At 41.3% G+C, this 23413-nt stretch overlaps 1 protein-coding gene across 6 annotated transcripts in view; it reads right to left on the bottom strand.

The window, feature by feature from the left end:
* STARD13 (StAR related lipid transfer domain containing 13) overlaps positions 1 to 23413 on the bottom strand; it is a 219686-nt gene that overhangs the window by 131501 nt on the left and 64772 nt on the right. The window contains exon 1 of one of the 6 annotated variants that reach the window (XM_043477446.1): positions 18193 to 19511. The exons of the other annotated variants lie outside the window; for them this stretch is intronic. The gene's annotated coding sequence lies outside the window, so the exon portion shown is untranslated. Of the gene's footprint in view, positions 1 to 18192; positions 19512 to 23413 lie in introns of those variants that run through there. 6 annotated transcript variants of the gene reach the window in all.

Below are 23413 nucleotides of genomic sequence, written 5' to 3'. Positions count from 1 at the left end.
TTACGGTATCTCTAAGAATCGAAAAAGAATCCTACCTTTATATTCCAGAGCACCGTATTTCTGCCCTGACCACCCCATCTCCACAGTCCTGCAGAGAGCATGGCTTCTGGGGTCTTAAGAAGACGACTGTGGACAACCTGCACTTCCTAATAGAGGTCTGAGACCCTAGTGGAAATATAGGTACCATATTTCTTTTTTACGCTACTATTCTTATCTCACTCTTCAACTTTCCAAATTAAAGATAGATTCTAACACAAAAATCATTTTTAAAAATACTTTAAGCTGACGGACAGCATAAACATGGTTGATCATGTCCCAGCTGGGTTAGAATGTTTCATCTGGAAAGAACAGAATTATCCCAATGAACATCCAGAGCTGAGGTGGAGTGCTAAATGAGTGCTCCGCCCACAACACGGGCTACAGGGCTTATCTGTGACCATGATGTTGAGCATGATGTTTGGATGTAACTGCAGTACTGGTGGGCAAGGAAGATGCTCTCCTGAAGGATGAGAGTGTGCGTCCAGCCATGAGGTCAGAGTGGTCTTCTCAGCCAGCTCTGCGGACAGGCAGCCTTGTGTGCTTCCTGGGGCCCCAGTTACGATCCACCAACATTGCAGATAAATTCTACTGATTTATGTCAAGTGTGTCTCTAATTTGTAAGCATATCATCAAACTCTGGAATGAAACTTTCAAAACAGTAATAATCTAAAGATGATGTTTGGATTCCAACTAGACTGAAAGGAACAGAAATAAAGTTCTCTCTCCAGTGGAAATGAGTTTACTGAGTGATGAACAAAACACAAAGTGTTACTTGTAACAGTAACTTGTTACTTGTCCTCAATGGAACTGCACACCCTGTCTAAGTGGGCTGCCACTGTGTGTGTTAGTCACTCAGTCATGTCCAACTCTTTGTGATCCTATAGACTGTAGCCCACAAGGCTCCTCTGTCCATGGGATTCTCCAGCCAAGAATACTGGAGTGGGTTGCCATTTCTTTCTCCAGGGGATCTCCCTGACCCAGGGATCGAATCCAGGTCTCCGGCATTGCAGGCAGATTCTTTACCATCTAAGCCACCTGGGAAGCCCCCCAGAGTTGCTGAGAAAGCACTAATTAGTGGCCCTTCTGCTTACGTTCCCCCAAAATGACATTCATAATGATGGTCTACAAGTAACATAAGGTCCTTCATAATCACCAAAGAAACAGTACATATATTCGGGTCAATTTTTATATTGTTGCTGTTGTTCAGTCGCTCAGTTGTGTCTGACTCTGCGATTCCATGAACTGCAGCACACCAGGCATTCCTGTCCTTCACCATCTCCTGGAGTTTACTCAAACTCATGTCCATTGAGTCAGTGATGCCATCTAACCATCTCATCCTCTGTCCTCTCCTCCTGCCTTCAATCTTTCCCAGCATTAGGCTCTTTTCCAATGAGTCAGCTCTTCCCATCAGGTGGCCAAAGCATCAGTCCTTCAAATGAATATTTGAGGTTGATTTCCTTTAGGATGGACTGGCTTGATCTCCTTGCAGTCCAAGGGACTTTCAAGAGTCTTCTCCAACACCACAGTTCAAAAGCATCAATTCTTAGGCATGCAGCCTTCTTTATGGTCCAACTCTCACATCCGTACATGACTACTAGAAAATAGCTTTGACTGTACAGACCTTTGTTGGCAAAGTAATATGTCTGTGTCTATATTTATATACTTATATATTTATTTTATTTAATTTTTACATTAAAATATAAATATATAAATACAGACATACAAGTTTGATTAACCTCATCTGATCACTTCTCAACTGTGTTAGTTAACTAGGCCTACAGTAATACTAAAGGAGCTGAACATACACTCAACAAAAGCAAAAGGATTAATTTTCAAAATTAATTTTCAAACCTGGTTTCAGGGAGTGCCAAGGTCTGACTGTACCTCGGGCCTGTTGCCAGACCTGAGCTGTAACTGCTCTGCTGTTTGGACCTGAACAGGTGAGGGACCCAAGAAACTCCCCTGGGTGGATGATGTGTGTTTCATCAACGGTGCCCCGCCTGTCCGGCCTCCCCAGGAAGGCTCCTGCTGGCCTGGGGAGGCGCCAAGGCTCCACTCAACAGCGCTTCCACTTGTCAACAGGTTTCTTACAGATCACTGCCAGTCACCTTGGCTCCATAGGCTTCATCTATTAATACAGTTTACTTACATTCCTTCTGAACCCATTAACAGTTAAACCACTTTTTAAAAATGTAGGTAACGTTTTCTCTTTCAGTTTTCTAAAACCTTCTACTTCTGTTCCCATGGTAACTGCAGCTTCCTATTTGAACTTTAAACCACTTCTCAACTTACAATTGTTGCTGCTTTTGCATTTATCAGACCAGAATTAGTTCAAATGACTGCAAAAATTCTCCTTAAGCTTAATCATGACAACCATATCAACAAACGTGATGGCAGAAATGAAATGATGATCTCTTGATGCCAACCCATCTATCCAGGGTGATCCAGACTGAGATTTCAATAAAGAATAATTTGTTTATGTATTAAAAATTTTAAGTTGAAAGTAAATAGAGCCACAATATTTCTGTATTTGAGCCACAATGTTTGCAGTGAAAATAAAGAACTCAATCCTTATGCCAATCTCAAATATATTTAGAATAAAAAATGATGGCGCTTAGAGACTTACTATAAAGCTAAAGATTAGAGAATTTTTAAAAACATGACTCTAGAAGATGAGAAAAACAGATGAAGCACTAAAGGTTTAAGAACAGTGCTAAAGGACAGATGAAGGAAAAGGTTCCAGACAGAAAATTAATATCTCCAGTTATTAAACTTGTTGATTAGAAGTGACAATGATTATACAATTAGAAATGTTCATTAAGGCAATCTAAACTCTGGAGCTGGAAGACAGGTGCAAGGTCTGACCTGCAGATGTAGATGTGGGAATCGTCCCTTTGAAATTGGTAATAAAAGCCATGAATGGAAACAAAATCTTGGGGAACACAGAACTGGGGCAACGAATAAGATTTGCTAGCAAAGGCATCAGTAAAAACGGTCAACAGAAGCAGGGGAATACACTGCCAATACAGTGCCAAGTCAACACAAGAAGAACTTTAATAAGTAGGCAAAGACCAGTAAACTCAAAAGCTTTTTCTCATTTGCTCTACCATGGACTGAATGCTAAGCACTGAGGCTTAGCACTGAATGTGACTAATCCCAGGGCAGCTGCCTCAGAGCCTTGGAGCTCAAATATCACTGGAGAGGGATAAACCAAAGTGGGGTGGGGAGGACGGGTTGATTCGGAAAAAAAAAAATGTAGATTATCATTAATAAATAGCTTGTAGGTAATTTATATAATCTATGAGCACCCCCCCACAAATGATTTTACCCTTACTTTTTATGGATTGAGATTATGTCATCATGAGAGTTATAAATTATTAAGAAGGATGTTGGTTATTGTTATCAGATTCTGATAATCTTTTTAGTTCCACACAAGAGGGCAACAGAAACAAAGCAGTGAGGCCAAATTTCAGTTTGAACATCTCTAGGAATTTGCATTTAACAAGAAAAGATCATCACTGTAAATATATTTTCCAATTTGTAACAGCTGAGACTCATAAATGGCGATGGTATGGCATATAACAGCTGACAGATTATCAGCATGTGTTGGCAAGAGCCCTTTGGCTATTAAAAGATAATTAAAACTCACTATAATCTTCTAGCTGCTTCATTTAGTCATTTTGTTTTATATGCATGTGATAAGACTGATTCATTTGAAATGAACAGCTCCCCTTCATCAGCTTCTTGGGTTAAGCTGGTGAGCGATAGTCCCTCATCTGCAAATATCCTTTCAGCATCAAAATTTATTTAAAGCATCATCCTCTGGCTGCAGCATTGATGGTTCCAGTTACCAAGGAGAGCTGGGTTCAGCCTTTATCTGGCATAGTTAAAGCAATAACTATTAAGCAATAGCCCACCCTATTTTGTCATTGAAATAAATTCTTTCATCACCATCTTCCTAAAAAATAGATGTACCAGAGAGCAGTTGTTCTGTGTTTTCAATTAATAAAAAATAAATAAAATAAAGAGAGCAAGTTTTTTAACTGAATTTCAATTAAATTTGGAAATAGCTTAATGACTATGAAGACCAATAATACAGAAGCACATTATCTCAAGGGACCATGAACCTTCCATTGCAGGGATTAGGAATTTTTAAAAAAGAATGTAGAGGAAGGCAGTAAAGGACAGTCTTTTCAGTATGCACTGTTTAGACTTTTTAGCTAAAAGGAGTAGGGATGGATTAGCACTGTTTCTAAATGTGGGGTAGAATATTCTGAGAACCATTCTTGCAGGTTTCAATGAAAGATTTTCAACTTAATTCTATGTGTTCTTTTTTTTTTTTTCCTACACAAGGACCAAATAAGGCACATACACTTTTACAGCCGGACTGAATTAGAGGAGGGCTCCTGTGACCGGGAATTATCTGCACAGGGTCATTACAGAGCCACGGCGACAGATCCAGGTTTCTGCTTCCACAAGGAAAACAAGGTTTCTCCTTAATTTGACGTTCCAAGAACAGCCTGGGTTTTTGCATACCTCAAGGCACATGAGATTTTTCTTCTGTAAACTTCTTTCTTTTCTATTTTTGCCTGGGTGTCTCCTTCGGGAGTTGGTGATGGACAGGGAGGCCTGGCGTGCTGTGGTTCATGGGGTCACAAAGAGTCGGACACAACTGAGCGACTGAGCTGAACTGAACTCCTTCAGAAGTCAGCTGGAGCACCCCCTTGTCTGGGGAGCCTTCCCTAAGCACTCAGTGTAGACTCTGGCTCCCATGGCATCCAGCATTTATACATATGTTGTACTTGTGTCCTGGGCTGTAATTACTTATGTACAGCCTCCCTCCTCATGCCAACTACAGTGGAAGTGCCTGGAGAGCAGTGCCCTTGTCTTGTCTTGCCCAGATTATAAAAGCAGCTAAATAAACACTAAATAAATACAGGAGGGAATGGATAAGACAAATGATCTTTTGAGGAAGAAACTGGTAAAAATTTATACTATTCTCATTTTCATAGGGGCTGATAATATCCTCTTTCGAAAAGAGGATATTTAGAAGAAATTAAAAATTAATAGAGAAACATATTGATAAGGAGGATATCCAGGCAAGAATATTTACAGAAACAGAAAGGACCTCTTCCAAATAGGCCTCTCATCAATGTCTCCATGATTAAATTTCACACTTGCTTTGGTGTCAGTCCCCATGACTGGATATAATCTCAACCTTGGAGAATATCTCCTTTGTCCTTATGTTACAATCCTTGGTCACATGTGCATAGATGTCAGTCAAAGAGCACATGGAAAGTGGTCTGGACACATTTTTATTAAGTCTCTGGGCTCAAGGGCAAAGGCCTCTCTATTTATAGTTAAGTCAGGGCCAAGAAATCACCAAAAAGTGATGCCATTTTTGTTTGAGTTTAAAAATCATTACTGATATTCCACCAGAAAGCAAACAAACAGCTGGTTTATCTTTGCCTACGCAGGCCCTTCCTAAGCTGCGATGGCCTTGCTAATCTCCCCTTCTCATCAGCATCAGCTCTTTAATCAATGATAAATACCACCTGACCTCATCAATACTGGCTTTACTCTGCCAAAGAAATTCCAATGGCATCTTAGCATCACAAGCAAAGTCAACTATTTTTGCTCTTTGGTTTTAAGTAACACATCTGCTCCGCAGACCTACAAAGGCTTCCTGGTCTTGTTCTTTTCTGTCTTTAAAATAGCAGTTTTCAACCACAGGGTCACAGGCACACCGGTGTGAGGTATATGACAAGTAATATTTACTACAAGAGTGCTGCCACCCTATTTGCTAAGCACTTGCATCAGGTGTTTTTGAACATCTATAGTTCTTATAGCAATCCTCTGAGGTAGCATTTATGACATCAATGTCTAAAAGGAACCTAAGGCACAGTGGAGATAACTTGTCCAAGATCAAATAGCTAGTCCTGGTAGAGTGCCGATTTTACCCTAGGTCTTTCTGACTTTTATGGATTAAATCACAGTCTTCCACATAGTTAAAACATACACCTGATTTTAAATATAAATTTGCTTACACTCAGAATCATCACTTTTAATAGCATCTTTCACATTTGTTGAAGGAAAGAGAAAGGGCAGATTTCCAGCTAGGATACTGCCCTCCATGCTGCAGCCTCAGTGGCCAACCATTGCCAACAGGGCTGTAGTCACTGGGACTGGTTTACTCTGGTTTCATTTTGTGGTCCTCCATGTTATATGGTGTGTACTCAAGTCACTGAGATGTGTCCCATTAATTGGTGTGTACTCAGTTGCTCAGTCGTGTCTGATTCTTTTTGACCCCTGTAGCCCTCCAGACTCCTCTGTTCATGGGATTCTCCAAGGCAAGAATACTGGAGTGGGTTGCCGTTTCCTCCTCCAGGGGATCTTCCCAACCTAGGGACTGAACCCAGGTCTCCTGAGCCTCCAGCATTGGCAGGCAGATTCTTTATTACCACTGTGTCCCCTGGGAAGCTTCCATGTTATATGGGGATGTTACCAAATCTGAGGCCTAGAGAGTGTAAACATCCACAGAGATTGAAAACTGCCTTTGAAGTCTGACAGATACGTTCCTGAGACCAAGCCTGGACACTGTCCAAGGCACGGTGCTCTGCCAGCCCACGGAACCGCCAACAGCCACTAGAATTATTCAGATGCTCTCAGGTGTATGTTTGGCACATTCGTTCACATCCATAGACTGGAGCACTTTTCTATCTAAATTTGATAATCTTTACTTTATCAATACATTTACAGAAGAATTCACAGGTTTGGTTTTGAGATTCTCCATAGTATAAAGTCTTGATAAACAGGATTTCCCCCCAACTGAAACTAAAGGTATTTCCTGAATAAATGTGGAATCAAGAATTTCCAGGAAGTCTGGTAACTTGAATCAAAGTTAAGACTTCTTCCTCTGAACTCCCCAGTGGAATTCTGTATATTTTTACTAGAGTACATCCCTGATGTGATTATTTAAATTAAAATTTGTTTGCCTTGCAAATCCCTATAGGGCAATGACTATGACCTCTTCATCTTTCAATGTACAGTCTTCAGAGAGGATTCTGGCACACACTAGGCACTCAAGAGATACTTGTAAAAGGAATGAACAAAAGGATGGATTCGCTCGTCTCTAGGTATTTTTAAATTTAAGTCTGTGACTCTCAACCAATGATGCTTTCTTTTGCTCCCTTAGCAACACATGGCACTGTCTGAAGACACCAGACATTTCCAGTTTTGTTTCTCAAATTGGGGGGAGGACTCTTCTAGTATCTAGGGGGTAGAAACAATAGATGTCTCAACATACTACATACATACTGCTGTCTCTCACTACAACACATGGGATAGCTCCCATAGAAAAGACGTATCTGGGCCCCAAATGTCAACAGCGCTGGGGTTGAGAAACCCTAAATTAGATACTGAAGATCTACAAAAATTCCATAAACGGACAAGAGATTGCAGAAATAGGCAGGTTTCCTACTAGGAAAAATGCTGTGGCACCCAGTCAAATCACTTACAGAAAACATTCCACAGAAACATAAACCAATCTGGAGCTCCCAGGTGGTCATTTTCATCTCATAGCTCATTTCTGTTCTCCCCACAGAAGCCTCAGCCCATCTTTGGACTTTCAGAAGTCAGCGTTTGTATGCTGACCCATAGCCCAGAATAACCCAAAGAACGAGACTTTCATTCAGTAACAGTGGCATTATTTTTTATTGTGGGTCACTGCTCATAATATGCAATTCAGCTAAAAGAGAGAGATATGAAACATTCGAGATGACTGGCAGGAGAAAACTCTAAAAATGCTCCAGCACAACAGTGAACTAAAATGTCACAGGAAATTTTTTTCTTGAAAATGGAGAGGCTTATGAATGCTTCATTCTTCCCAGAACAGTTAAAACACTGTGTGGGCTGGGCTGCCTGAGTTCGGAAGGCAGGCCGCTTGTCCTTTGTTCTGCTGCTCACCCGTAGAAGGCTTTCCCTGGTGAACTGGGGCCCCAGGAGCAGTGAGGAGATGGGAGCAGAAGGTGCTTCATCTAAGGGAAGGATCTGGGTTGAATTTATCCTCCCTTTGGAAGTAAAGAGACTGCTTCAAGCTCGGGACCAGAGACTAAGCAGAGACAGCTGTGTCTCTCACTGCAGACCATATCTGCCTGACATTTTAACTATCATCTGTTACCTGAAGACTCATTTGTCCAAGGCAGAAGGAAGCCAGCTCTCGCACTGACATGGAATGCAAAGTGATGAATGGGCCACCGGAGAGCAGGACTCACAGCCAGGCCTTGGGTGGCATTAACCAGGTGTCCCGTCTGCGGGGGGCCTGCCTCTGCCAGCCTCCCTGTGCTGTCTTCTCCCCAGTTAGAGCGCGGGGGCCCTTGCGGGCGGTGCTGGACCGTAGCTGCCGTTCTTTGCTTGTCTCTTAGATATGACTGGGACTCCAGAGGGATAATGAATGTTTCTTTTTTGACAATCTGTGGACGATCCAAACTTTCTGGGATTTAGATTAATTTCCTGTTCGGCATGTTTGCAGGATGAGAAAACAATTATCTTCAAAATTACAAGTAATTAGCTGTTTGCTTGTCATTGTAAGATAAGATCTTACTGCCCTCCTGCAACACAGCCAGACCACACACACACACACACACACACACACACACACACACACACGGGTACCCTGTGCTTCAGCTTTTCAGTTGTTAAGTCTCTTTCTGGGAGGTTAGAGCACAAACGCCACCCAAGGCTTATCCTGCAGTCTGAACCAAGCCCGTGTGAGCACTGCACCCGCCTCCTGAAGGGGAAAGAAGACACAGGAGCACCATGTCCTCCACGGGATTTGTGCTTACTAGCAGAGGTGTGATGTACATCGCACCGCCCGGGGCATGAGAAAAGTGAGAATGACCACTCCCCGCTCCAAGTCCGCTCTCTCCACGCAAGTGCTAGGTTGGCTGAAGCATCAACAGGAGGTGAGAACATGAGACTGAGGATCTCAAGATGGCTGTCTAATTCTGGCTCCATCACTGACAGGTTGTGGACTCTATAGCAAGCCTGTGAGCTCCTCTGAGGCCCAGTTTCCTCATTTTTATAAGGGGGATTAGAAAAATCCCCTGTAAAGCAGAGTTTCCCAGCAGTGGCAGTATTGGCATTTGGGGCAAGATCATTCTTTGGTGTGGGAGGCTCTTCTGTGTGTTGTGGAATGTTTGGTAGCATCCCTGGCCTCTATCTATTGGAAGCTACTAGCCACCTAACCCCCCGCCCCCAGTTGTGATCATCAAAACTATCTCCAGATATTGCCAGTTGTCCCTGGAGGGTAAACTGTCCCTGCTTGATGACCACTGCTATTAAAAAAAAAAAAAAAAAAGGCCATCTTCTTTAATTTCTTAAGAAAACAGCATCCAGGAACTTAAACTCTATCCCTAAGGATTCAGGGTAGCATTAAAAAAAGAAAAAGCAGCAGCAGCAGCAGCTATGAGTAAAATGAGAGAACTCAGAGTTCTCATCTGTGGAAAACAGGGTTTCAGATAAAACTGAGAACCATTTGACTTGGAGACCCTTCTCCAGCCTAACCTTGGAAATTCTGAATTTTGTTTTAATTCTGGGCAACAAGTCGGGGTGGAAGGATATTCTCCTTTGCACAGGGTAATAGGGCTTAAACAATTTAATGTATGTACAGAACAATGCCTGTAGCTACTCATGATACAATCACAATGAAAGAATTAGTGCGATGTAGTATACACAGGAATGTCACTAAGGCAATCTCTGCACACCTGGGGGCAAAACCACAAAGCATGATGACTCTAGTTATAGTACTTCTTCCAGTTGTACAATTCAGAGTAATGAATCAATCAGCCAAAGGCCAGTCACATGCCAGCAAGAATGGCAGGAACCCAGACTTTGGGCTTCCCTGGTGGCTTAGCAGTAAAGAATCCGCCTGCAATGCAGGAGCCGAAGGAGACCAGGATTCAATCCCTGGGTCAGGAAAATACCCTGGAAGAGGAAATAACAACCCACTCCAGTAGTCTTGCCTGGAGAATTCCATGGACAGAGGAGCCTGGCAGGCTTCAGTCTGTGGGGTTGCTAAGAGTCGGACGCTACTGAAGTGGCTTAGCAGTAGCAGTAGACTTAGCCAATGTGAGTTACAAAACCTGTCTGTGACTTCTTTGGCCCTCCTCCCACCGAGTAGTGTTCCCTCCCCTTGAACCTGGACAGATCTTTATGATAGAGCCAAAGAGACCCTATATAGACTTTGACGGTCATCAAGAGAAGGCATGCACTGTTGCTTTGCTCTTCCTTGCAAGGCAGTCTCCATGCTGTGAGGAAGCCTAAGCTGCCGCCTAGAGAGGACACAGGTAGATGTTGCCGGCAGCCTCTACTGAGGCCCCACATTTTAGGCAGTCAGTCCCAGGAGTGAAGGAGGCTTTGGATGATCCCAGTGCCCAGTCATTGAATCATCCACAGCCTACAAGTTTTTTCTAGCTAAAGTCACAATCTTAGATTGAAGGCAGGAGGAGAATGGGACGACAGAGGGTGAGATGGCTGGAAGGCATCACCAACTCAATGGACATGAGTTTGAGCAAACTCCAAGAGATAGTGAAAGACAGGGAAACTCGGCCTGCTGCAGTTCATGGGTTTCAAAGAGTCAGACAGGACTGAGAGAATGAACAACAGCAGCAACAACAAAGTCACAATCACATGGAGCAGAGACAAACCATTTTTACTGTATCTTTTCCAAATTCCTGACCCACAGAACCTATGAGCGTAATAATGGTCATTTAATGCCACTAAGTTTTGGGTGGTTTGTTACACAGCCACAGTCACATACCTCCATGAGTTCAACCACTGCTGCTCAATGAATGTATTCACTGGCGAACTTGGGTCATGTAGGATTAGCTCAGCTGGGGATTGCACCAGAAACAGAATAGGTTTCCATTGTGCATGGTGAGTAGCTTAAGGCCACACATTCATCAATGCTATCTAGAAGTCTGTCTTGTGGCGTGGAAGTTTTAGAGGCTGTGATTTTTCCCATGCCATCCACGTAGATAGCAGCTTGATCAGCAAGAAAGGGGGAATTAGGTTTATGTGTAACTATCAGACAAGAATGTTAAGTGTGAACCCTGAAAGGAGGACACTCCCTTGGGAAGCCAAGAACCTTCAGGAACTGGTAATTGGGTCAGTAGTAGGCTGTCCTAGAGAATAAGCTGGTGCTGACCCAGCGTTTGAACCATAACCTCTAGTATTTGCTTCTTGGGAGAGGTCATGGGAATAAGTGTGGCCGTGACCTTCTGAGAAGAGAGACTTTGCCTGACTCACTATGACCTTTTGCCCATCTTGATGTGTAGAGATAGTCATCTTGATAAAGAAGGAGAGAAACAGACTGGACTTGAGGGAAACAGTGAAAAGTTGTTTTTTAAACAGGAGTTAAGAGAATAGATTGTGTTGAGAAAATAGAATGTGTGCTTTCTAGCAGAAAATTTAGTATCATTTGCACATTATCCAAGTAAGCACACAAACTCTGTCCCCTGGGGGCTCTTTAGGCATCTCATTTAATTGGAATTTAACCTGCGGCTAGATTCAGAATAGGAACTACAATTCAGGCAAAGAAGTAAAACTTTATATTAATAGCTCTTATAAAAAAACCTCTATATGAGTATATTTATTCAATACCAGTGGGGTGCCTGCCTGAGGTTACTATGTGCGATTTCATACTTCATAAAATATTTAAACATCTTTAAATTACTTCTAGAACAGTTCATATTTGAAATTCTTTTTTTTTTTAATAAAATAATGACTGACTGCTTAAGAATTTGGTATAAATGAGATCACGCACCCTATAGACCCATTTGTTTATTGGGTTCTCTACAAATTAATCTGGTTTCAAACTATTTCAGCAAATTGGCCCAATATAACTAGTGTTTTCGTTTATTCATGTTTCTAAAGTCAGGCACTAAATTTTGTTTGTATTTAGGTATATAATACTCTTTAAAAAGCCTTTCTTTGAGAAATGAAATCATTCAAGCCAATTTGTAATGTCTAGGGGTTTGGTAGCACTAGTGGTAAACAATCCACCTGCCAATGCAGGAGACGCAAGAGCCACGGGTTCAATCCCTGGATCAGGAAGATCCCCTGGAGAAGGAATGACAACACTCTGGTCTTCTTGCCTGGGACATACCATGGACAGAGGAGCCTGGTGGGGCTCCAGTCCATGGGGTCCAAAAAAGTAGGATACGACTGAGCATGCACACACACAGGAGTTTAAAATTTAAATCTCTTTATTACATATATTAAATTCATTTCATATTAGTACTTAATTTTATTTATTCCTTACTAGTAAATCGTTGAGGATGTATAGTCTTATCAGATAATTCAATTAAAATCCAGGGAAACGTCCCTTGTAAGCTGACCCAGAATTTACTGAGCAAGAGTTACTGATAATATAAATCACTTGACAAGTGTCTCCAAGTAGAATAAAAGTTTCTAGTAGAAGATATAGTAATAAATTCAAACCAATGAATTCTTAACATAGTGAGTAGGGGAAAGACATGAAGAGATAAATTGGTAATTGGGAACATTAGTTTTAAGGGTATGTAAATATTCTGCTATTCTGAAAAGTTATGAAGCTAAATCCTATCTTTATCATTTCTTTATCACCACAGTTAAAATCCTCAGCCCTTGGGGTAAGGTAATCACTGTAACAACAAAACTATAGTGTTTGAGCTGTGGAAGAAGATACAGTCAGTGAGCCCTGGGTTCAAGTCCTTCTAGTTATTTGGGTTAAATGTGAACAAGTAACTTTATCCTGTCTGGGTCTCAATTATTTAGCCTTTTACTGACTCATTGGAAAAGACCCTGATGCTGGGAAAGACTGAAGGCAGGAGTAGAAGGGGACAACACAAGATGAGATGGTTGGATGGCATCACCAACTCAATGGACCTGAGTTTGAGCAAGCTCCAGGAGTTGGTGATGGACAGGGAAGCCTGGCGTGCTGTAGTTCATGGGGTCACAATGAGTCGGACATGACTAAGCAACTGAACTGACAATAGGAACACCAACAGTACCTACTATTATGAGAATTAAATGAGACAGTTATTTATCATGCCTAGACACAGTCTGGTCAAAACAAATGCTTCTTGATTATTATTCACTCTCTCCATTAATTCTGACAACTTCAAACCCATGTTCACTTACTTATCTTTCTAAATGACTGTTTACAACCAACTACTCTACTCAAATTCTCTCAGTAGCACCCCATTACCTACCACAGAAATTTCAAATTCACTGAAGTCTGGCCTCGGAGTTCTTGTCCAACCTTATCATCTCATTTCCTACAACCACTCATTTCACCAGATTTAGAATACATTTTTTGTATTAAAGTATAGTTGATTTACAATGCTGTGTTAGCTTATGGTATACAGCAAAGCAACTCAGTTATATATTTTTTTCATATTCTTTTACATTATGGTTTATTACAAGATACTGAATATAGTTCCTGGTGCTGGACAGTAGGACAGACTACATTTTTTTTTTTTTGGTAGTAGCTAATTGTCAGCTTTTTTTTTTAATAAATTTATTTTTAATTGGAGGACAATTGCTTTACAATATTGTGTTCATTTCTGCCATACATCAACATGAGTCAGTCATAGGTATACGTATGTCCCCTCCCCCTTGAACCTCCTTCCCACCTCCCACTGTATCCCACTCTTCTGAGCTGTCACAGAGCACCAGGTTTGAGCTCCCTGTACCATATAGCAAATTCCCTCTGACTGTTCTACATATGGCAGGGTATATGTTTCAATGCCACTCTCCCAATTTGTCCCACCCTCTCCTTCCCCAAAGATACAGCAGGATGGACTACATTCTTAATTACTTAAATCTTACTTTTCAATTCATTCTGCTGCCCTACTTAGAATGAGTTTTTCTGATTTTTGCCCAGTGGAAACACAGCCTCTTTCCATAGCTCAGGCCCAATAACCTTTCTTCCTTATATTACAACCCTGCTGACAATGCATTCAATATAAATGCCTATGTTTTGATAACCTGTTAGTCATTCTTTTGAACTGTCGGTGTTAACGATAGTTTATGTCTTAACTTACTTAATTGTAATCTCCTTGAGGGCAGTGATCATGCTTTATATATTGATAATTTTCCATCACACTCAATATCAGCAAAGATTGTGCAATTGACTTTTATCAGTTATTTGTTGAAATACTGACTAGGTTAGATTCTCCATTAGTGTAACTGATGGAGAGGAAGTGATACTCATTCCCAAAATGCAGCCTCTCTTAAATATTTGTGTTAGTTATCGCAATGTTACCAAAGATGATTTCATGAGAAATTCTCCACCAACCCCGTCCTCCCAGGGGGAGCACAGATGCTGGTGTCACAGTGTTACCACAGGGGTAAGCTCTCTATAAATTATGGACCCTGACTTTTTGAGAACTGAGAAGAGCAACAATGCGCTTTTCACCAGAAGGGAGAGTTCCATGTTCTTGGACAAGTTGTTCACAAGGAATTAATCCACAGTGGAATGGACCACTTTCTGTTTCCATTCTGTTTCCTTTTCAGACGAACGAACGTACATTGAGCCCTGAGTAAGTGCTTGCCTCTGTGATAAGCGCTTTGCATGGGTGACAACACTTCATTGCATAACAACTCCAGGTCGTAGATGCTATTATTGTTATTCCCATTTTAAATGAGGAAACAGGCATACAAAGGTCATAGAACTTGCTCAAGATTACAGAGCCAATCCATGTTGGAACTAGGATTTGAACCCAGGTCCAGGAAACACCAAAGCCCAGGTTTTCATTCACTGCACATTGCACCTGCAAACTACACAGCCTCCCAGAGCCAAAGGAAAGATGTCTGAGAGAATCCTTCTCTGATAAATTAAGGCTCTGAAGACTTCCGAAGTCCCATGTCAAGTTATCTGTATCAATCACAAGACATGATAATTTATTTAAATGGCTAATCGTTGAGCAGAGCCAGCTAGAAACAAGAAATGTGTTCTGCTAAGATAAAGGCCGCAGAGAAACTTAAGAGCATCATGAATCTGGGTGGTGGTGGAGAGACACTAGCCTCATCCTCATATGCAAGACACAAATCAATAAGAACAGGCCCAAACATAGGAGCCGTACAAAACAAGCCCCAACTCTTCAGTCCAAACAGGTCAGTTTTGCTGGAGCAAAGGCTTTAGGAAGCCTTCACAGGCTTGGTTTATTCTCCATCAAACATGCACCTTCCTCTTAATTCATAAAGGTGCCCCTCAAATGCCACTGTACTCAAGACATTCAGCCTTTCCAAGTAAAAACTACACATAGACAGTATTCAACAAAAAGATTTTCACAGTGGTCTAAGCTTAGTAATTGCCCTTCTTCTTGGAATCTAACATCATTAGCACAGTCAAACACTAAAAACAAAACAAACACAAACCTGGTATCAAAACTATGGGACAATCCCCCAACATCTTAAAGGGATATGTTGATAAAGTGTGCCTGCTTTCACCTTTCTTTCCCAAGGCTATGCAGGCCAGGCTGTGCTGGGCAAGGTCCCAGGAAAGCACTGGGCACATCCTTCCTTCATCAGATAATCTGTGCATGTGACATCAGGTTCCTTCAGGCCTCTGGGACTCAGGCAGTCTGCTGGGACTATGGTTAAGATCTTTCAGGCCTCTAGCTCGACAGCCACTCCAGGCTATCCTGCCTAAGAGGACCGTCCCCACTGCGCATTAGCCTTGGCAGGGAGTCCAATTTATACTGGAGATTCTTAACATGGAAAGCATATGATCTATGACACATTGACTTGTCAAAGTCCCCAAGTCTGTCACACAGTATCTTTCACTTCAGAAGGTTTTATTCTGCTCATGGCAAAGGGGAGTTATTCTTTAAGAGTGAATCAGCTGAGTGAAAAACACGACATAAAATTCTTGACATCTCAGAAAGGCAGAAAAATAAGAGAAAGTGGCATTTAAAATGATCCTAATTAATGATATGGATTCCCTCACAGCACATCAAATATATAAAAAGAAAATATAAAATAAATTTAAGAATTAGCATACCTTGTCTATTTGGAAAACAACTAAAAACAAAACAAGACCACAGAGTGGCACATTATTTTCATATCCTGGAGGGTGATATAAATTATTATTCAAGGAAGAGAAGCAAGTGTGGTGATGTTTTGTGTCTAGCTGAGGACTAAAGAGTTGGGGCTTGCTTTGTACGGCTCTTGTGTTTGGGCCCGTATTCAGGCCCAGAGATCCCTAACAGGTGCCCTGACATCACTTAGCCATGCCAGAACTGAGGATGACAACTTCTGTTTGAACTGACTTCACACTGATTTTTTTCTCTTGATAATATCGCTGAATAGCAGGAGCTGGTATATTATTCCCATTTGATAGATGAAGAAACTGAGGCACTGACAGATTAAATAAAAGTATCCGTGGTCATCAGGTCACGACAAAGTTGTCCTAGAACCCAGCCTCCTGCCTTCCAGTTCCCCAAGCTTGCCCTACAGCCCAGGTTTTTCTTTTCACTGGAAACATCTCTATCCTACTTAAGACTCATGGTGGTCCTTCGCTCTCAAGATTCATTTTTGCTGTAAAGTTTTACAGCTGCACGTAATTTGTGTGTCTGGTTGTTTTTCCCATTATATAGACTGCTTCTATTGAAGAAGCAGTGCGATCTATATTATGGGTTATTTCTTTAAAAACCAATTATCTGAGAAAACCTCAAATCACATGCAATCAACTACCAAAGAATTAACCTTTTCTCCTTAAAAACTCCCTTCCCTGAGCACTCACACAAGCACAGTCAGTTCATCAATTTCTTTATGTAAATAGCAGTCATGCAACAAGGGAGGAGGTCTGTTTATTATTTTTGATCCTGTTTTTGCTTCTGGCAAAATTTCACAAACAGCAGAAGTTGGCAGAACATTGATATTTTCTTCTGACTGGCTACTGTTCTCCAGCTACAAGTGCAGAGCACAACTGCAACTATTCTGGTCTGCAGGCCTCAGCCATGACTGAGGTCAAAATTGCAAAATCTGGAGGGAAAAAAAAAATCTCCATCCAGGGCCTCTGTTTGGAAATGGAGATCCTGATTTAACATAGGCTTTCCTTCCAGTAAAGAACTGGTGAGTTAGAGGTCTAGAGTCCGGAGAATACCACAGGTCTGACCTAATTCCTACCTGGATTCCCACCTGAAAAGGCCCACGGTGAAGATCACACGAGCCACTGAGCTCCGGGGCCCTAAGCCCTGGGAAACCTGCGGGCCTACGATATCCACCCTTAGCACTTTCTAGGAAGAAGGGCGGCATTTTGCAGGATCGGAAGTAGGGAAAGGAGGTTGGGGGTGGAGGAATCTGTTCTTTCCCTCTGTTATGCTTGCTCCTACCTAATCTTGCTAGATTCCTTGCCAAAGGCCAAATGCTGCTGCCGCAACGTTTACTTTGGACAAAGTGTCCATGATGAAGAGCAGCCAGCAGGCAGGAGGGCAGTTAGTATGAAGGATGATAATGGGAAATTGCTGTTGGTTTTGGAGGTAAAGTCCTCAAACAACTTGAGGGACTGGTTGAGGCCGGGGCTGGGTGTGGGGGTGGAGTGGGGGGTGTGCAGGGAACAGACGAGGTCCAAAGTGATGAAAAAAACAAAACACCCTGGTTGGATCCAGGCAGACTCGCTTACATAATTATAAGGGTGCTGGGGTTTTCAGTAGTGAATGACGTGGACTTCAGAATCACAGAGACTTGAGTTAAATGCCCAGCTCTGCCACCTACTTGCTGGGAAACTCTGGGAAAGTTACCTAACTCTCTTTGTTTATTCATCTGAAAAATGAAGGCCTGTAAGTGTAAGGCCTTGAGTGTTAGGCCATCCTAGGTTTATTTTCTAGATGAGTAAATTTAACACTCGTGTCTTCATGAAAATTAAATAAAATAGTAATATATGTGCTAAAAACAGTCCTGGGTACATAATAGGGAATCCTCAATAAAAGTAGGTGTAAGTATACTGTCAGTGTTATAAAATTTTTGTAAACATTTCAAGAGCTAAAATTTGAGGCATAAAATTTATAAAAAGTCAAACCATCAATCCCAGACCTGAATATTTGATCTAAATGCATAGAAACATTAATAAACTATGTTGCCTCTCCATGACAAACCCCGACTTACACTTTTCTTTTCACTTGGGTGACCCAGTGGAAAAGTTCTGCTCAGCCCGGGAGGCATGGCGCGCCTGTACCTCTGGACACAGCTGTGTAGACTCCAACAGCCAGGAGGCAGCGTGACTGACAGTTAATGAGCTGAAAAGAACCTGTCTCCATTCCACGTCATTCCTGCCTTATGGAACAAAACAGGATAGAAGCTGCAGTGTCCACAGCCAGTTCCACTCAAGTAACCACACAGAGACAAGAGAGAGAGGAGAAACCTCATGTGAAACGGAAACAGAATGGCTCCACAAGAAACAGAATTAACTGTAGGCTGGAGGTGAGGAAGTAATTTTACTCTACGTGGAAGGGGGAAAGGAAAAAGTTGGACTCTGAAACCATCTCTACCCTACTAGTTAGTTAATGTTTTACAAGCATATTGCTCACTGCCAAGTTTCCTCATTAGATCAAGTGAGTCTATATTTATCGATAGAGTCCACTCAGGGAAATGTGCTTTGCTGTACTGCAACACCAAGTGAAAATTAATCTGCTTCCAAAGGAACCTTGGGAAAAGGAGACTGGAAACATCTCAAAGTAGGCAAGTTGCATATGCATTTGTCAGGTGTCTGAAAGATTCTAGGGAACACAGCTTCCTAATTTGAGATTATTAGGACTATCTTACACACATATTCGAAAAGACAATGCACATGGGACTGCTCCACAAACTGTCATGCATTCTACCAGTGAACACATTGCAATTATAATAGCTTTGCAGGGCTTCCAGGATGCCATATGCAGACATCAAATATTTAATCTTAGAAAACAAAGCTTCTACAAAGTTCAAGATTAACATTTTTGTTATGATGTGAAAAGACTGGACTAACTAATATTTCTATTCTGTTAGTTTGGGGTTACCAAAATGGAGGAGGACCTAAGACTACATATAATCCATAAACAAATGAAGCTAAAGAATCCATGTTGACTTAGTCCATTCAACTCTTAAGGACAAATTTCAACAAATGTTAATGATCACATTCATATGTAGTCTTTCATCATGGAGGAATTTAACAATTATGAAGAATAGCTCTCAATGAAAAGGAATGAAAGACTTAGATGAAATGGGCAATGAACGCCTCTTAAATAACTTGTTTGAATGAGTTTGGGAAACAGAGTGCTTAATTTTCAAATTGCCAACTGGTCATTAGAAAGTTTATTTACATTTTACAGCATTTCTTTTCTATGAACTCCTCTGTGCAAAGACCACTGTAATACTGAAAAGTTTCTACAAAATTAAGAAAAATCTCAGTTAACTCGCAAGTGGTAAAGAACCAGCTTGCCAATGCAGGAGACATAAGAGACGCAGGTTCAGTCCCTTGGTCAGGAAGATCCCCTGGCAGAAGGGCATGGCAATATACACCAGTATTCTTGCCTGGAGAATCCCATGGATGGAGGAGCCTGGCAGGTTACAGTCCATAGGGTCGCAAAGAGTCAGACATGACTGAAGCAACTTAGCAAGCACAGAGTTAACAGTTTAGAAAAATCACAACATGATGACAGGGGAACTCAGATATACAGTTAAAACCATCAGATATGTAGATATAACCATCTATAGACTGGCCATTAAGGCTTGTCTAGAACCTTGCTCCCACCGCTCCCCACTCCCACTCTTCACTCCAGTCTAGCAAAAGCACAGCCCCCTTCCCCCAACACTGCTGCCCTCTCTCTTCACAGTTTACCACCAAGTCGGTCCCAGAGCCAGGAACATTTCCTGCCTCTTTTATTGGCGGAAGGTGGGGATCAACAGACTTTGCTATTTATCTTTATGAGTTGAAACTCGGCCTAAACCCACCACTGCAGGTCAGTTCAGGGCAACTGAGAGAGAGTAACTGCTGTGCCCAGGAAACCACAGCTGGGAATGACAATGTTTCTCATTATGGCTTAAGATAAAAAACAAAATAATAACAACAACCCCTCTGCCCCCCTCGACACATACACCTTTTGTTTCAGATTTTGTGGTGGACACTTTCTGAGGACACAAAAAATGGGGCAGTAGGTATGCCTGCCTTAGCAAACTCAGTATACAGGACATCATTTATTCTTCATTTGCTCATACAGTACCTTGAAGGGCCAAATGTACATGGATGTTTGCTTACTATATTTTCTTACATTGAGCCCTAGTCTTTAGGTAAGGATGGTTGGAATGTGATTGTCATTGGAATTGTGAATCTTTCTTATTTCTTATAGTAATTTTAAATATTATAGATAATTTGGGGGTAGTAAAGCTTTCAGAGGAAAATGATTTTATGACTACTGTATTTTTTTTTCCAGTGTGCCCTCTGGTGAATACAAATGTGTATGGGATGCCACTGTTCACTTATACAGATGGAATACTAATCAAAAGTTCTTGGCATCCATATGCATGATTTTCAAAATTACCAGGAAGAGGAGAGTGGGGATGCAGGGAGAGTAGGAATGCAGGGAGAGAATGCCTTCTTCAGCTCAAGATACTGACATGTAAATTAGTTATTTGGTGACTGCCAGTTCCCTTACAACCTCCACTCTCTCCTCTACCCTGTTTCAGCATAGTGCTTTATCAGAATGTTAGAGACGTGGCAATGCAAAATACTGGTATTTAGTCAGCTCTGCCTCTGTCAGACCTCTACAATTGTTGTGAGGGAAGTCATTTGAGAGCCTAGCCAGACATTTTGGATGTATTTCTATTGGTTTCTTTTTTCTAACAGCATTAGCATGTTCTCCAATTTTAAGTCATTTTCTAACCATTCCATTTAAATTCCTTTTGACCCTAAGCTTCTCCAAAAAAAGAGAATTCATGTCTTTTCAAACAATAGAGTATACATTTTCACAGTAATCTGTGTCTACCCTGCCCTACGCGGCACCCTTCTATGGTGATTGCCATGACCCTGTATGACTTTATGGCATAGGGATTTGGGCAACATGATATGGACTAATTCTTCATGCTTTCTGTTGCAGCCTCTTGATATTCTGTGGATTTCTCTCAAAAAGCATCAGTCATAATGCAGATGTTAATTCGTTATCTCTTTGCCAGCAGGAGGAAAAAAGAAAACCTTAAGAATATCTGTAGTCTTCACGGAAAACTTGGTAAGTTGCTTATACAACTGGACCAAACAGATTTTACTATTAAAAATGACCTATTATCTATCAGGTCACTTTATTCTGTCGTTCTGAGAGGGACATTATGTAACCAAGGATACAACTGGACCCTGAGTCAGAAATTGACTCTGAGCCACCAGGGAGAATTTGTGACCCCTAAAGAGTTTCCTGTTTCTTTCCTGTGGGGCAGTGACTCCACTTCCCAGCAGTAATGGAATATTCTGAATTAGCTGCTACAATGTCGGACCCTTTTGGGATTCAACTAGGACTTCGGCTTTATTGTAGGTTAGACAGATCCAGAGCTAAAAAGCAATAATTTCTATCTTCTGGCCCAATAGAACCTATTTTGTAGGGTTACTTGAAGATTATTTGTACTATTATTACAATGATTAACTCTGTCCATATACCTACCCCTTCAGTTTTCTGCTGGGCAAATGTGCAGAGGCCACCTAATCAGGTTAGGATCTTCCTTTTTATTTTCATGAAAGATATCATCCTGAGTTTACCCAGCTGATTTTTAAAGTATATGGAGTTGGTCTTATTTGAAAACAGAATACTTGCAATGTTACTTTGTAAGATATAATCTCAAATTATTAATTCATGCAAGAAGTATGTTCAAAGAAAATGATCTGAATGAACCACACAGCCCTGCACTTTCCTAAACCAGACTTTCTAAAATGTGTTCCTTGGGGAACATGGGTTTCACATGTGTCACTTCCTGGTATCCAGTAAAAAATGGTTTAATAATGAAAAATGTGCATTTAAACAAGGTTAAATTACTTTCTGCAGGGTTTCTCTGAGCCTTTCATAAATATGAATTTCCAAGAAAGGAAAGGGGATGTAGTTTTTCTCAAAATTACTTAACCACAAAAACTTCTTCCTCTTGACTATCCATCTGTCTAAGTATCCATCCATCCGTCCATGTAACTAGAGTTCTCAGACACAGCAAAATTGTCTCCAGTTTCCATGCTATTTCTAGGTCAAGCTAGGGAATCAGAGGATTACATACTGAACCTCCTTGCTGTGATCTGCCCACTCCATCCTCAAATAGTTTTACTGAATTAAAATTTATTGTTATGCCTCTACTTTCACTATAGGACGCTGTAAGGGGTTTGCTATTGAATCCACTGTAAGAATGTTAAAAAGCACCATGGGATTTTTTTATGAGAAACTGCTCCTGTGTATCAAGTCCCAGGGAAAGCTGTACTGCTATGTTTTTACCTTACGGACATGGCAAATCTTCCCTGATCATGTTTTCCTCTTTTCTTAGATTAGGAAGGCTCAAGCTAAACCTGCAGCATGCTTTTAATAATTATTCAGGGCCTTACATTATAAATTTTTATATAATATCTCTATATATCTCTTTTTATCTTGTTAATTGACCTACTTAAAACTCAACATTCAAAAAACGAAAATCATGGCCTCTGGTCCCATCACTTCATGGCAAACAGATGGGGAAACAATGAAAACAGTGACAGACTTAATTTTCTTGGGCTCCAAAATCACTGCAGATGGTAATCGCAGCCATGAAATTAATAGAAGCTTACTCCTTGGAAGAAAAGCTATGACCAACCTAGATAACATATTAAAAAGCAGAGACATTATTTTACCAACAAAGGTCCACCTAGTCTAAGTTATGGTTTTTTCAGTAGTCATGTATGAATGTGAGAGTTGGACCATAAAGAAAGCTGAGTGCTGAGGAATTGATGCTTGTGAACTGTGATGTTGGAGAAGACTCTTGAGAGTCCCTTGGACAGCAAGGAGATCCAAACAGTCAATCCTAAAGGAAATCAGTCCTGAATATTCATTGGAAGGACTGATGCTGAAGCTGAAACCCCAATACTTTGGCCACATGATGTGAAGAACTGACTCACTGGAAAAGATCCTGATGCTGGGAAGGATTGAAGGCAGAAGAAGAAGGGTATGACAGAAGATGAGATGGTTGGATGGCATCACCGACTCGATGGACATGAGCTTGAGCAAGCTCCGGGAGTTAGTGATGGACAGGGAGGCCTGCCGTGCTACAGTCCATGGAGTTGCAAAGAGTAGGACGCGACTGAGCAACTGAACTGAACTGAACTGAATCGACCTACATTTTTCTTTTTCACCAGATT

The sequence above is a fragment of the Cervus canadensis genome, chromosome 9, assembly GCF_019320065.1.
Source record: "Cervus canadensis isolate Bull #8, Minnesota chromosome 9, ASM1932006v1, whole genome shotgun sequence".
NCBI classification, from domain to species: domain Eukaryota; kingdom Metazoa; phylum Chordata; class Mammalia; order Artiodactyla; family Cervidae; genus Cervus; species Cervus canadensis.
The sequence above is the reverse complement of the archived record's forward strand: the minus strand, read 5'-3'. Positions and strand labels throughout refer to the sequence as shown.